This window comes from Acanthisitta chloris, unplaced genomic scaffold, assembly GCF_000695815.1.
Source record: "Acanthisitta chloris isolate BGI_N310 unplaced genomic scaffold, ASM69581v1 scaffold7435, whole genome shotgun sequence".
In the NCBI taxonomy this organism is placed as follows: Eukaryota; Metazoa; Chordata; class Aves; order Passeriformes; family Acanthisittidae; genus Acanthisitta; species Acanthisitta chloris.
Genome location: NW_008675305.1, coordinates 252332 through 265270, shown reverse-complemented (window position 1 = coordinate 265270; position 12939 = coordinate 252332).

Genomic DNA, 12939 nt, shown 5'->3' with positions numbered 1-12939 from the left:
TGCAGAAAAGCACATGCAGGATGGAGGATGCACAATAAAGAAGCACAGAATAGCTGGGTAGTTCAGCCCCTTGGGCTGGCTCTGAGTGGTCCTGCTGGGAGGAATGGGGCTAATCACGGAGGAGGTGCCACACCTTCCTGGAGCAGGACCTGGCTCTGGCTCTTCATCAGGAGCTGGGCAAGGGGTGCAGTGGGAAGCCTGGAAGATTTGGCATACTGTCTGTGGCAGAAACCTCCAGCTGCATGGTTCTGAGCACAAACTTTGTCTATCCCCAAAACAGCGAAGATAAGTGATTTTTGGGTTTGTTACACATTTTAAATGGAGTGAGAGCCCTCAGCTATTCCAGCACATTCCCTTTGCAGGTTCATTAATGAGACCTATGGGAATTGGATTGGGTTCTTTTCCACTGTTATTTGGACTGTGAAAAAAAAAATCGCAGAAAGGAGAATCTATTTTCAAGCTGTGATTTTTTTTCTGTTTCGCAACTGAAATGTTTACCAGGCTTCTCTCATTAAGTCCAGATATTTGGGGTATTTGCTAGAATTGTGCAGAGTCCAGTCTAGATTTTTATGTGCAGTTAATTTTGCTGAGATCTCTGCGATCAGTTATTTACATTGCTTTTTTAGACATTATTTTATAGTATGAAAATGATACTTCATGGTATAAAAATAACCTTTCAGTCCATGTGGCCATGATACAATATAGTCCTTCTATTTTATTCAGAGTGCTTTGTAAGCATTAATGAAATGAATGTTAGGTACACTTGTGAATTAGGCAGTACATCCCTGTCACAGTGACATGAAAACTGTGTCTGCTTCCCAAATGTCTTAGCACCAGTATAACTATTTTGATCATTTTTATTAGGATAATAAAAGCTTCACAACCCCCAAACCTGTTTGTAGTTACACCAAAAATGAAAGCATCATATCTGGGACTGGCTATCCCCCAAATACTGGTATCAGCACTCTTCTACTGACTAAACTGGCATAGACCAGGTCTTGGTTTTCAGCCTGTTACATCAATACTGATGTAACTAATGCATGACAGATGTCGTGGTGAAATTGTAGTTCCATTGAAGTCACTGGCAAAACTCCCATTCATTTCAGTAGTCCCAAGGCTTTGCTCAGCACAATTTAGGCTCCATGTGTAATACCCAAAACACAGGTCCCCTCCAGTTACAACATGGCTCTTTCCCCAGCACAGGAACAAGACTATCAGGAAGTGGCAGTGTGCACAGTGTAACTGGCATCCTCAGGCAGCTGCTCATGGTGGGCAAATCCAGTGGTGCCAATTGCCGCAGTAGCACTTTTGCCCACCTGCTCTTCTGCCTCCTGCAATATCTGTGAAACACCTAAAGAAGCCACTGCAGTGGGCAAGCAAAGCTTTAGCTAGTTTTGAGGCAATTGAAAAGGAAAGAAGAGCTGGTACTGAATTAACATACAGCTTACCATTGGCTGCCTACCAGATGCTTGGGGACTGGAGAGCTGGAAATCTTGACCCTGTTGTGTGGTGTTTCACCCATGACATGGGCCAGGGATTCAGTGCACAGCCTCTGGGAAGCACAGGCAAATAGCACTGAGTCACATTCTTTGAGGCAGGAAATAGGTATAGATGCCCATGGACTGCTTGTATTGCCCCATTTTTCTGTGTTTTGGAGCTATGTATGCCTCTGTGTCCTGTGCATGGTTATGCAAACAGAAGTGGCCTGTGCTGTGGAGCCACAGTCCCAGCTCTATGCTGTGTGTGAGCACAAGAAAAGCTGTTCCATGTCTCCCTTAGGGAAAAAACAATGGTCTAGATTTCTTTTGGTGGCCCTCCTTGCAGCAGTTTGCACACCATAAATAGCATGCTTACTGCTCCCTGGGAATCCATGGAAGATGCTGATTCCTCAGCCAAGCACTGTTTAGGAAGAAATAGCATCCACCTCTGTATGGGTTGAGCTGCTGAGAAACATGCTCACGTGCTCTGGCTGGGCTTTGTGATGCAGTGGTGCTTTTGATACCCAGTTTGTTTAAAGCTAGGCAGGGTGTCTCTGCCATACACTGTGGCGAAGGGAAACCAGAACCTACTGCACCCTTAAGGATGACTTATTTTACCAGTAAAACAAACCAGCCTGCATTATGGACTGCAATGGAAAAGATTAGGCATGTTTTCTGCTGAGGCAAAAGCTGACTGCCAGACTTTCCCATCCTCACACCAGTTCCTGTCCACCATCTCATTTCATTCAAAGTACTGCAATGGTACAGTTCAGCAGATGAAAGGGAGGGCAGCATGTCCAGCCCCATCATGTATGAGAAAAACTCCTTAACAGTGGGAACACCAGTTGAAGAGTGAAATAGGTAGACCAAGTATGGACTGGATCAAGGCAGTATGGTCTGGATCACTTAATGAGATGGGCACAAACCCAAAAATGTGTCTTTCAGTGTAGCCAAACCCTAGGACTTACATCCAGAGGCAGAATACAGACCACAGTCCTAGGACTGCAGGGAACACCGTATCTAGAGAGGATTGATGAAAAAGTTGAGTGTGTCTAACAGTTCAAGAAGGTTGTGGATGAGGTGAGGACAAATCCAAGAAAGGCCACAGAACAAAATGGCTAAGTACTGGAAAATGCGGCTTGAAGTGACAGACTGGAGAAGACACTCCATCTGTTTAGCCTAACGAAGACAAAGTTGAGAGGATGACTTGATCACAGCCTCTAAGTACTGACATGGGGAACAGAAATGTGATAATGGAGGGCTTTTCAATCTAGCTGACGCAACTATAATATGATCCAACTGGAAGTTGGAAGCCAGACAAATTTTGACTACAAATAAGGTGCAGATGTTTAACAGTGAGGGTAATTAACCAGTGGAACTAATTACCAAGGACTGTGGGGACTATACCAACAACTTTAAATCAGAATTAGATTTCCTCCCTCTCCCCCTGCCAAAGATGAGCTCTAGTTCATTCAGGAATGAATTCAGAGATTTTCTTCATTGCATGTGTTACTCAGGAGCTTGGGTTAGATTATCAAGCCAACTTGCTCTGCCTTTGGAATGCAAACCCCTGTGATTCACAGGCCCTTGAAGTACCTAGACACCATGCAGAAACCCCACAGCACCTGCCCAAACTGGCTCATGACACTTCATTTCATACTCCAGGCTGTTAAGTAAGGGGACAAATGGGTGAGAGTGGGAGGAAAAGGGTGTGGGCAATGGGATCACAGATTCTCTCCCTGAAAGCCTGTGCATTATCTCAGTGGTTCAGTACTTCTTAAAAGACATAAGAAGAATCAAAGAACTAAGATGGCAAATGTAATTTTCTGTCCTGCTAAAAGCATTGCAGACAAAATGAGTTTTCAAGGAATACACTGATAAAGTGTGTTTTGTCTTCCTCTTGCTGTGGCCATGTGATTTCAGCCAGGGTAAGGAGCACCCCAAATATCAGAAGAGGAAGAAGCAACCCCTGCCTGGAGTGAAGTCATCCTGAGGAGCAGCAGTGAGCCAATGCATGGCTCACTGCCAGTGATGCACAGTGAACCTGCCTCCATCTGCTGCCAGGACCACGTGGGCATCTAAGAAAGCAAACAGCCCAGCATCGGCGAGGACTCAGGTGCAGCAGCCAAAAGGGAAGCACACTGGCTGGCTTGGGGAACTGTGATGGATGGAGATGGAACCCGAGCCAGGACTTGCACAGTCCCTGGTGAAATCACTGTGTGCCCCAGCTATGACCTGCCTGCTGCTGGGGGGCTGTGGCCACCGGGCCACATTGATCCCTCAGCTGAGTTCAGGACAGATGGAGGGGAGGCTAACATGGGAGACAGGGTATAGACAGCCTCTTCCTGGCCATGAAATGGGTGAAACCAAGGAAAGATTGGAGATCTTTGCAGTTTAGCTGTAGCAGCAATTCTCCCTCTCGATATGGTGGTGGGGTGCAACCACAGCTAGGGGACAGAGAGAGGCTCTTGACTACAAAGTGCAGTGTCACCCAGGCCCAGGGTGGCCCCAATGGTCTTCTATAACCTTCCAGGGTCTTCCAAGACCTTCTCCAGCCCTGCTGACATTGCACAGAGTCCTGACAGAAACGAAGTAGCAGAGCGAGTGCGCCAAACACCCTGTTCCCCTTGCAGTCCCATCCCTCACATCTCTCGGCTGTGCCTACGACACGGCCTGGACATGCCCTGTGCTGGGGGCAGGCAGGGCTGGGGGGAGGAGGGTTCCTCAGCTGCCTGCTCGCACCTGCCAGCGATCGCAACTGCAATTAGTTGCACCCGGTCGAAGCCAAATTGAGGCCCCTTTCAAACCGCAACTCTGTGCGTTTTGTTTCCAAAGGGAAGTTCATCTTTTATGTGCATGCAAAATGGATAAAACCCAAGGAACCGTTTTTTCCCCCCCACCCTCCCTTCTCTCAGTCAGGCAGGGAGTTGTTTAGAAACACCCGCTGCTGTGCTGGGGTGATGCAGTGGGTTGAGGTCTGTAGTGATCCTTCTTTTGTGGCATGGGAAAGGTTGGATTTTCCTAAGAGCAAGCTCTGAGTGTGGCCTGCTCATGGTGAGGGGATCTCCGGTGTGGGTGGGCGAGCTGGGCCCTCTGTCCCATTTGGGAAACCTGTCCCCTTCACACTAAGCAAGGAGAGGATGGGTGGAGGTGGAGGTAGTGTGCTTCTTGCGGGAGAGATGTGGGGAGGATATGTGTGCCCTGGGGGCACAGCAAGCAGCATGGGTAGAGACTGATCAACACCAGGCAGCCTTTCCTTCATCCTCCATGTCTTTCCCTCCTCCCTTGCTCCTCCACATTGCTTTTCCTGCTTCACCCGTGTGTGGGTCGTCCTTCCCGAGGAGGCTGTTGGTGAGGTGTCCCCAGCCCTGCTGGATCAGTTCATCTGAAGGCAGAGCCCCCCGGGTGACTGACTGATGCAGTGGTGTGCGGTGGATCCGGCAGCCGCCGCATTAAGAGGATTTATAAAAGAGATAAGGCGCAGCGCTGAGCTTCCCTTGGTAATCGTGCAGCACACAATTCGGGACTGCGTGGGGAATTTCGGCACAGCTGACAGGTACACAGCACTGATCCAATTGTCCTTACAGCCGCTATTAGCCAAAATAAGGGGCAACTGGAATTACAAATGATTTCTGGGTAAATGCTTAGCTCGGGTTCTGAATGATCTCTCGGCAATAATCCACACATAATCCTCAATACAGAGACTCTGCTTTAAAGGAAACTCCATTTTGAGCAGGCCTTGATAATGCATGGATGTCCTGATTCACAAAATAAAGGGGAGGAGGGAACAGGAAAGCCACTTCTGTTTCACAGACTTCTTTCTGGGTTGAATAAAATTTAGGGAAGTGAGTGATCATGTCCATATTATTTATTAAGAGAAGATTACCTGCTTGGCAATTATTTCTTTAGGAGAATAATTTTACACTACAATGACTGTGCATGACTGTCTCAGGCAGGTCTGATGTATCTAGAAAATAAACAAATGAAAAGAATCTCCTGTAATGACTCAGTTCAGGATGTTTATTCCTCCAAACAGTCTTGGGGACCTACTGTGCGGGAATGAGTGTACTTATAGTTAGCACCTTCTCTCTTCTCCGCTGCACTTACTGATGTGAAGGCTCACCTGGTCCAGTGGCACTCACACAGCCCCATTAGCAGAGCACTTGGGTGCCCTGCAGCCTTTGGTGCCTTGGGTGGCCTCATCACGGCCCCATGAAGTGAAGCAGAAAAGTGTGCTGCTACCAGGGGCACAAAGAGGAGCAGGTGCCTCTTCCCAAAACTATCTACTCATTTTGGGTGCCTGGTGCTGGCATGAGACTCAAGGCTGGGATTTCAGAAGGTCTAATTCCTCTTAGCACCCGCTCAAGCACTTATGCCTTGCTATTTATCTTCTTTGAAGAGTGCTCTGCCTACAACAACTTGATTGCCAGAGAGTGGGCACAGAAGAGTTTGAGCCTGCAACAATTACCTGGGTGAGTAATCCTTGGGTAATCCTGAGAGGTTTTACCTGGCTGACTAAGGACTCTCAGAATATTACCAAACCCTTGCATATATCCTCTAAAAATAGTTTTGGCCCACTGCTCCTCTAGGGCTTTCAAAGGGACTGGAATACGTTTTGTAGTCTCTGCTATACCTTAATTAACATCCATGCGACATTTTAACCAGTAGACTCAGCTCTTGGCTATACAATAGAGAAATGTTGGAAACCGTATCTTTTCATCATGAATCATATTCTTCCAGCTACCTGCTACGGAGGGGAAAGTAGGCCCTGCAAAATGCCACAGACAAAAATTTAATATTTCACTGCTAGCAAATTCTGAAAAAGCAAATAACATTTTCATAGTTTGTTTACTCATTTGCTCCTTAAAAGAGGTAAAGGAATCTGTGAATCAGAAGAATTTCCATCTCAAAAAATTGCTTTGGCAGCCAGTGGCTTGTAATTTAAGATTAAGTGATTGAATTTCATGCAGCCCTGCTTAAAATTCACTACCCCACACACTGTCACCATACGCATAAAAAACCCCACACAACAGCCCCCCCTCCCCCAGCATCTATAACATCTACTATAAGTCAGTAAAAAAACGTCCAATCAGCTGGGAGACCACAAAATGTACTTAATAAAGATGTTGCCTGCATGACTGCTGGATTTTTCCCCTCATAGCATTCGCAGCCTATCAGGCAGTTTCTGTTCCGATGCAATGCCAGTGCTGGGCTGACTTCAATCAGGCTGCACAAATCAGCAGAGCAGAAATGCCTCCTTCCCTCCATCACCTGAAGCCAATGCTGATTCATCTCTTCAGACCCATTCCTCCTGCCCTTTCTCTGAATTTGCTGATTGCTGAATCATTTTTTTTCCTTTTTTTTTTTCCCTCCGCCTTCCCCTCTGGAGTGTCCACGCTGAACGCAACGCACTTCGTTTCGAGATCTGACTGAAAGGGAATATGGAAATTAATTGGCTCAGGCTGCTCACAGCCTTTTACACGTGCCTGTACTATGTGAGAGGTGCTGTGCAATTGCCTTTCCATTGTGGCTCCCCACCAGCCACCTGTCTCCACGGCCTGGGTACCCGAGATGGATGTCCCTTTCCTCTCACTATTGTGCAAGAGGGAGGGCAGCTGGCAGGGCTGTTCTCCTCAGGGCTGGAACTGCCCCCCCTTTGAGTCAAAATAGGCCAGATTTAGTGAATTCTCCAGCTTGTGGTAAACAGTGTGTGACTGGTGCTTTGGCGAGGGCTGCAGAGAGATGTACAGGGCAGTGTCACTGCTGTTGAAATGGTTATTTGTTCTTGCTGCTGTAAGCAGAGCCCAGTTGAAACAGAGCAGCCAGGAAATGTCCCTCTTCCATGAGAGGGTGGTACTGGGACCCTTGTAAGCTGGAATCAGCTTCATGGGTATGCTCCATCCCAAACATTTTCACACCTATGTTTCTATCTTCTGTCGGTGGGAGATCAGTGGCACAAACAGTACAGAAGTCTGCAGCTGCCTCAAACCAGGACTGAGAACCTTTAGTTAGAGACATCCTCACTGATGGCATCAGTTCTTGTGTCTTCATCTTAACAGGCTAATGGTGTGAGCCCCACTAGGTGCTTGTGACTCGTTTTTATTTGCAGGGACTTGGGATGACTCAGGCTCCTGCAGCGCTGTAGGTCTGATGCTGCCTGTGATGTCTCTGGCATGACGCCCATCTTTCTCTTCCATTTTTGCACTGCCTCTAGCCCAAGGAGTCATGGTCTACAAGAAGGACTACTTCCTATTATTAATACAATAGCAAGAAATGAAAGAGCAGGCACATTCGTAATGTGGTATCATTTACAGAGAAGACATGATCTCAGGCACACTGGATGTCAAAACCAAATGAGAAACTTTTCTTCTAGTTTTATCACAGTTTCTCCCAGAGCCACTGCTACTTGCATTCTGGAAATTTACAGGATGAAGGATTTTGTCATGATATCTAATTCTAATCTGAAGTGATTTACTGTTAAGTTGAAAATCAAGCCTGTACATATCCCCCTCCAAGTGGTTTCCGTGACAGTTTCTATTAACCATAAAAATGTCACTTGCTAGGAAGTATCAGCCTTCTTATAGGCTTTGCAATCATCACTACCAGATGCACACTTACTGAATGGAATAAATAATAGTCTTGTACAATTAGCCTAGGATGCAGGACATGTCTGGCTATCTCTCTCGGCCCCAGAGTGAAGTTTTCACAAGCAAACTCATATATCATGAGATGAGGTCTGTCTGGATGCTCTGGAGTTCCTCAGAACTTGCAATGTTGTAAAGCCTTATGGATGAAGCATAGCATTTGCTAACAGTTTTGGTGCATATCTTTGTGGTTTCAATCTGAGTAAGCAACTGAAATACCCATTTTACTTTGTTCTGATCCACTGGAAAAAAAAAGTGTCTATTCTTCACTTACAATGTGTTTTGAAATGCACTACTGGCTCTGCAGCATTTCCTGCCATTGCACAGTCACATCAAACCTGGTACCACAGGGATGCACTGTAAACACTCTGTCCTCATCTACCCTTCAAGGAAATGACACACAGAGCCCTTCTTCAGACTGGAGGTGTGGATGAGGGCTGTGTTAGCAGTGTTCAGACACTGATTTGAGTTATTCTGGTCCTCGGGTATGAGCTGAAACAAGAGTTTGGGTTTGTGTCATGTTCTGCCAGAGCTCTAAGCCATTGCACATAAGGTCTCTGCTGTTAGTGGGAAACTCAAGCCTGAGCAATGAAAATGACATTTAATGGCTCCCCACATTATAAGACATATTGTGAACAGCAGTCATAAAGAAAGCTGTAACCTGGACTTTCATTGTTGTGCTTGCATCTGAGGATTGAAATCCAGAGGGCTGCAGAGTCTAAGTGGTGGATCTGGACTGCATGAGACACATTACCCTTGCAGCAGCAGAAGCCTTGGAACCTTACAGCAGAATCAAGCAGCCTTGTTGCTTTCACCTGCCAAGGAGGGCAAAGTCTTACTCTGCTCTTCTATGCAGCAATTTGACAACAGAAATCAGTGAATTTTGACTTGTGTGTCAGGGGCAAAAAAAATAAATCAGTGTAGCAGTTTACTCCTGGCACAATGAATGGAGATATCGGCAAGCTCTACAGAGCATCTGGATCCCTTGATGAAATGAAATGAGCTTATTGAGCCTGAGTAGATCAGAAAGAGCAAGGGAAGAAAGCATTTGGTCACACTTCTAGAGCAAGGACGCTGTATATTTGAAAGTAGTATCTCTGAGAGGGATATGTGTGCTACAGCTTCAAAAAAATCTACCTGTAAGGTGAGCCCCACCAGTGCAGGGAGCTGTATGTGGCTGTTGACAGTCATGCAAATGGGACCTCCTGCACTGCACTGGGCATGGCTCGTGGGAGGAGAGAAGGTAGACAACAGGGGGGTTTAGTTCCTTCTCCCCTCTTTGTCTGCTTCGCAAAGGCTGTTGCAAAAGCGTAAAGGAAAATGATTTGAAACCTGTCAAACCTGCTCTAGAAGGAGAATCTGAAGATGCTCATTCTATCAAATTTAGGAAAAAAAATGTTGAATGACTTGTATTCAGCACAGGCAGAGGAACCTAGTCTGATGCCAGAAGGCCCTTTGTCTTTTATCTACCAAATGCATATTTATCCCAGAGCAAAAAGCCACTATGTGTCCCTTGCCCATGGAATTTATAAAGATTCATAAATTGAAGTTAGAATTACAGAATACTATACTGTATATAATGCTAAATATTGTTGTTAGAGGGAAAAGGGGCTGTGGTCTGATTGTGACTGCAGAATCCATAATGAATACCTAGAATGTTCCTCTCCTGGAAACGCTGTTAATTGTTTTTTTCACATGATGAAATTGGTTTGAAGCAATTTCACTGTCCCTTGAAGTCTTGTGAAAACAGATTATATTAGTATGGGAAAAGATGATGCTCACAGTTGTCTAAGAACTAAAAAGCCACGTGTATTCTTTAAAGTCTGTGGGATGAGGCTGCTATTTTCACTGCAGTGTTAACACATGCACCTTGGAGACTCTCATCTCAGTCAGCATCTGAGCATGCTCTTGCATTTCATCCGATGGCTCAGGAGCAAAAGCACCAGCTTTTATTCAGCAACATGTAGCTCCAAAATCAATGTCAGCTAAGCATTTTCATTACTAACAAACTAAACATTTCCACAGATATTATTTGGACTAAAACTTGATAAATAGCATTGGAGGACTCTGGTGAAGATAATTTCTCTGACCTGTGAACCTTTTTCTCTGAGTGGGACAGGTGAGAGAAAAGAAAAAAGTAATTTTTGCATGTTTTCAGCCCTGCTGTCTGTGATGTGGCTCTTGAAAGGCTGAATGTCAGCAGAAAAAAAAATTATCTTGGTTAGAACTTTGTATGGAAAGATACAATTTACAAAGTGGAATTTGCAGGCCACACTGAACGAATTCTTTGTGTTTCCAAATTCCTGCTCAGTGAAAGTTTGAGAATTATTTGGGCCAGTGACTTCATCCTTCAGAGTGAAAGCAGGGACAGGCTGTGTGCAGAGGCACTCCCTGAAAAAAATTCAATTGGGCTAATATATCAGAAGGGTGTCAGACTGATAAAAATGGGAAGTCAAGACTTCCATCTGCAGAGCAGGTATTCCAAAGGTCCTGGCAGCCCAAGCTTGTCTGCATAGTGGAGAACTCAGCGACCAAGTTTTGTTTTAGCATTTGTCTGCATGAGGAGAGAAGGGCTGACTTGGTACCCACAGGATGATCCCAGCTCACTTCATGACTGAAGCTTTACCATTATCATGTATTAGATTTCCCCACAGCAAATAAAGTATTGAAATTGGAATAAAGTATTGAAATTGCAGTGGAGGCTATACATGAATTTTAACTATGTCATAAACCATACTTTAGATGGCTATAATAATAAAAATGTTTGAGAGCCAGATGAGCTGAAGATTTTGTCTTTAAAAAAATAATCTCAAACAACTCAAGTCCTCTCACTTCCCGCTTTTATAACAGACTTAGCATTGACTTTGTCCCTCTATGTTCAGCCCACAGAGGAGCAAATAGTGAAAACCAGGAGTTTGCTGGCAAAGCCAGACCACAGCATTTACTCTGGCAGCATTAGATCACCGTGCTCGTGGAAGGGGGTCCTTGTCTCAAGATTCCTACTCATGTCTCATTGACTTTATGGATAGTCCTTGGGATCTTGTCTGAGCACATCTGAATGTTTGTACAGCGCCTGACGCAAAGAGGCTGCCGTCCCACTTCATTTATCAAATGATAAATAACATGATAATACTATAATTGAAGTCACTCATACAGACAGTAATCACTGGTGATTCAGTACAGCACAGACTTGTGAGGTGGAAGACCGCGCTAAGCTTGTGCAGAGATTTCTATCTTGCCCATCAGTTTCTGCACGCTAAATATATTCTGAATTTACGAACGCTGAAGTTTTAAGGTGAGATATTCTATGCTTGGGCTAAACCCAGAAGTGATTAATTTTTGTAATGCCAGAACAAAACCGTTCAGCCACTTTTGAGCTTGAAAGACAAGGTATTGATAAGGTTGCTATTAACACCCAAATCAAGACTCCCTGACAGCACATATAATTATATTTTTTTATTTATTGAACAAGGAAGAGCAATACAGGGGGATGTGGAAGACGGGAAACTTCAGAGAGTTTATGCCCTCCAGTGAGCAACACCTGATCCAGAAATCAGCGCAGGGAAAGTATGCTTGAATTAATGCCTAAGACCTGGCTGATACATACCTCATGGTTAATCTGGTTACGCGGGGTTTATTTCACAGTCGGAAGTTCTCGCGCTGGCAGAGAGTCCTGCTGGGGTTTTCTGAGCACGCGGCTGAATTAATGAATGAACGAACGCAGCTTGCCAGCACAGATTTGAATTGCTTACTGGATCAAAATCTGCTCATTTTCTCTGTCCTTATTTCCAGCCTCTCTCCGTCGTTTATTTATTAATTTATTTGAGAAAACACATAAAGAGCACACAGAGTGCCTGTGGACGTCATCGAGGCAGCAAATACAGATAAACGGCTGTTTTGCACGCTGGCCTGACCCCTGGCACTGGGCTTGGAGCCACAGCACTGGGCAGGGAGGTCCCTGGCAGGGCTGGGAGGTGGTGGTGGGGCAGGGGGTGTGAGCAGCCAGGGCTACACAGCCCCCAGCCCTTAAACCTGCCTGCCCTGAGCGGCTCATCGGACCACCAGCAACCCTTTCTGCAGCCCCTGGGAAGAGGAAGGCATTAAAGCAGGGAAGTCTTGCTTTGAAAGGGCAAGAAATAAACCCAGGCTGATTTGCGGGGGGCCCCCACGTTTTTTCTGTCTTTCAGATCCATGCTGCCTTCGGTATTAGCCAGTTGTCAGGCTTTAACGGGAGCTTGCAAACAGGCTATCGGGAATGTTTTGATTCATTTGGCCACTGGGCAGACCTCCAGCCTGCCGCCTTGACTGCTGCGTTCGTATTTTAATAGGAGTTTTAAGAAGGCTCGGTTAGGGGTATTTAAGGTAGTCCCTGAGTTTTTATGCAGACTTTCTCAGTTCCGTCTGAAAACACAGCACCAAAGAGATGCAGCCGCAGGTTTTGGAGACGCAGAGGGACCCTATAAACGAGGCAGTGTCAGTGCCCCCCAAAAGCCCTTTCGGATGAGCCGGCTCAGCTCACAGCGCCGCGGCTCTGTCGCATCGCATGCCTGGACTCCTTAACTTCGCGGCCAGCCGCGCTGCGCAGGGATGCAGGCAGCGCTCCGCGGCTGGAGCATCGGGGAAGGGACGGCTGTCTGCTCCCCACATCGCCCCCAGCCCCTGCTTTGCAGGGCCAGCCGAGCCGCGGCACTGCGATGTGCCTCCCCGCGCTCCGGTCTGCACGCTCACAGCCAAAGGGATAGGAGACAAATGTCACTCATTCCAGGTGAAGGGCCGTGCTGGCGTGATGGAAAAGCAGCCTGTGCTCTCTGCCAAAG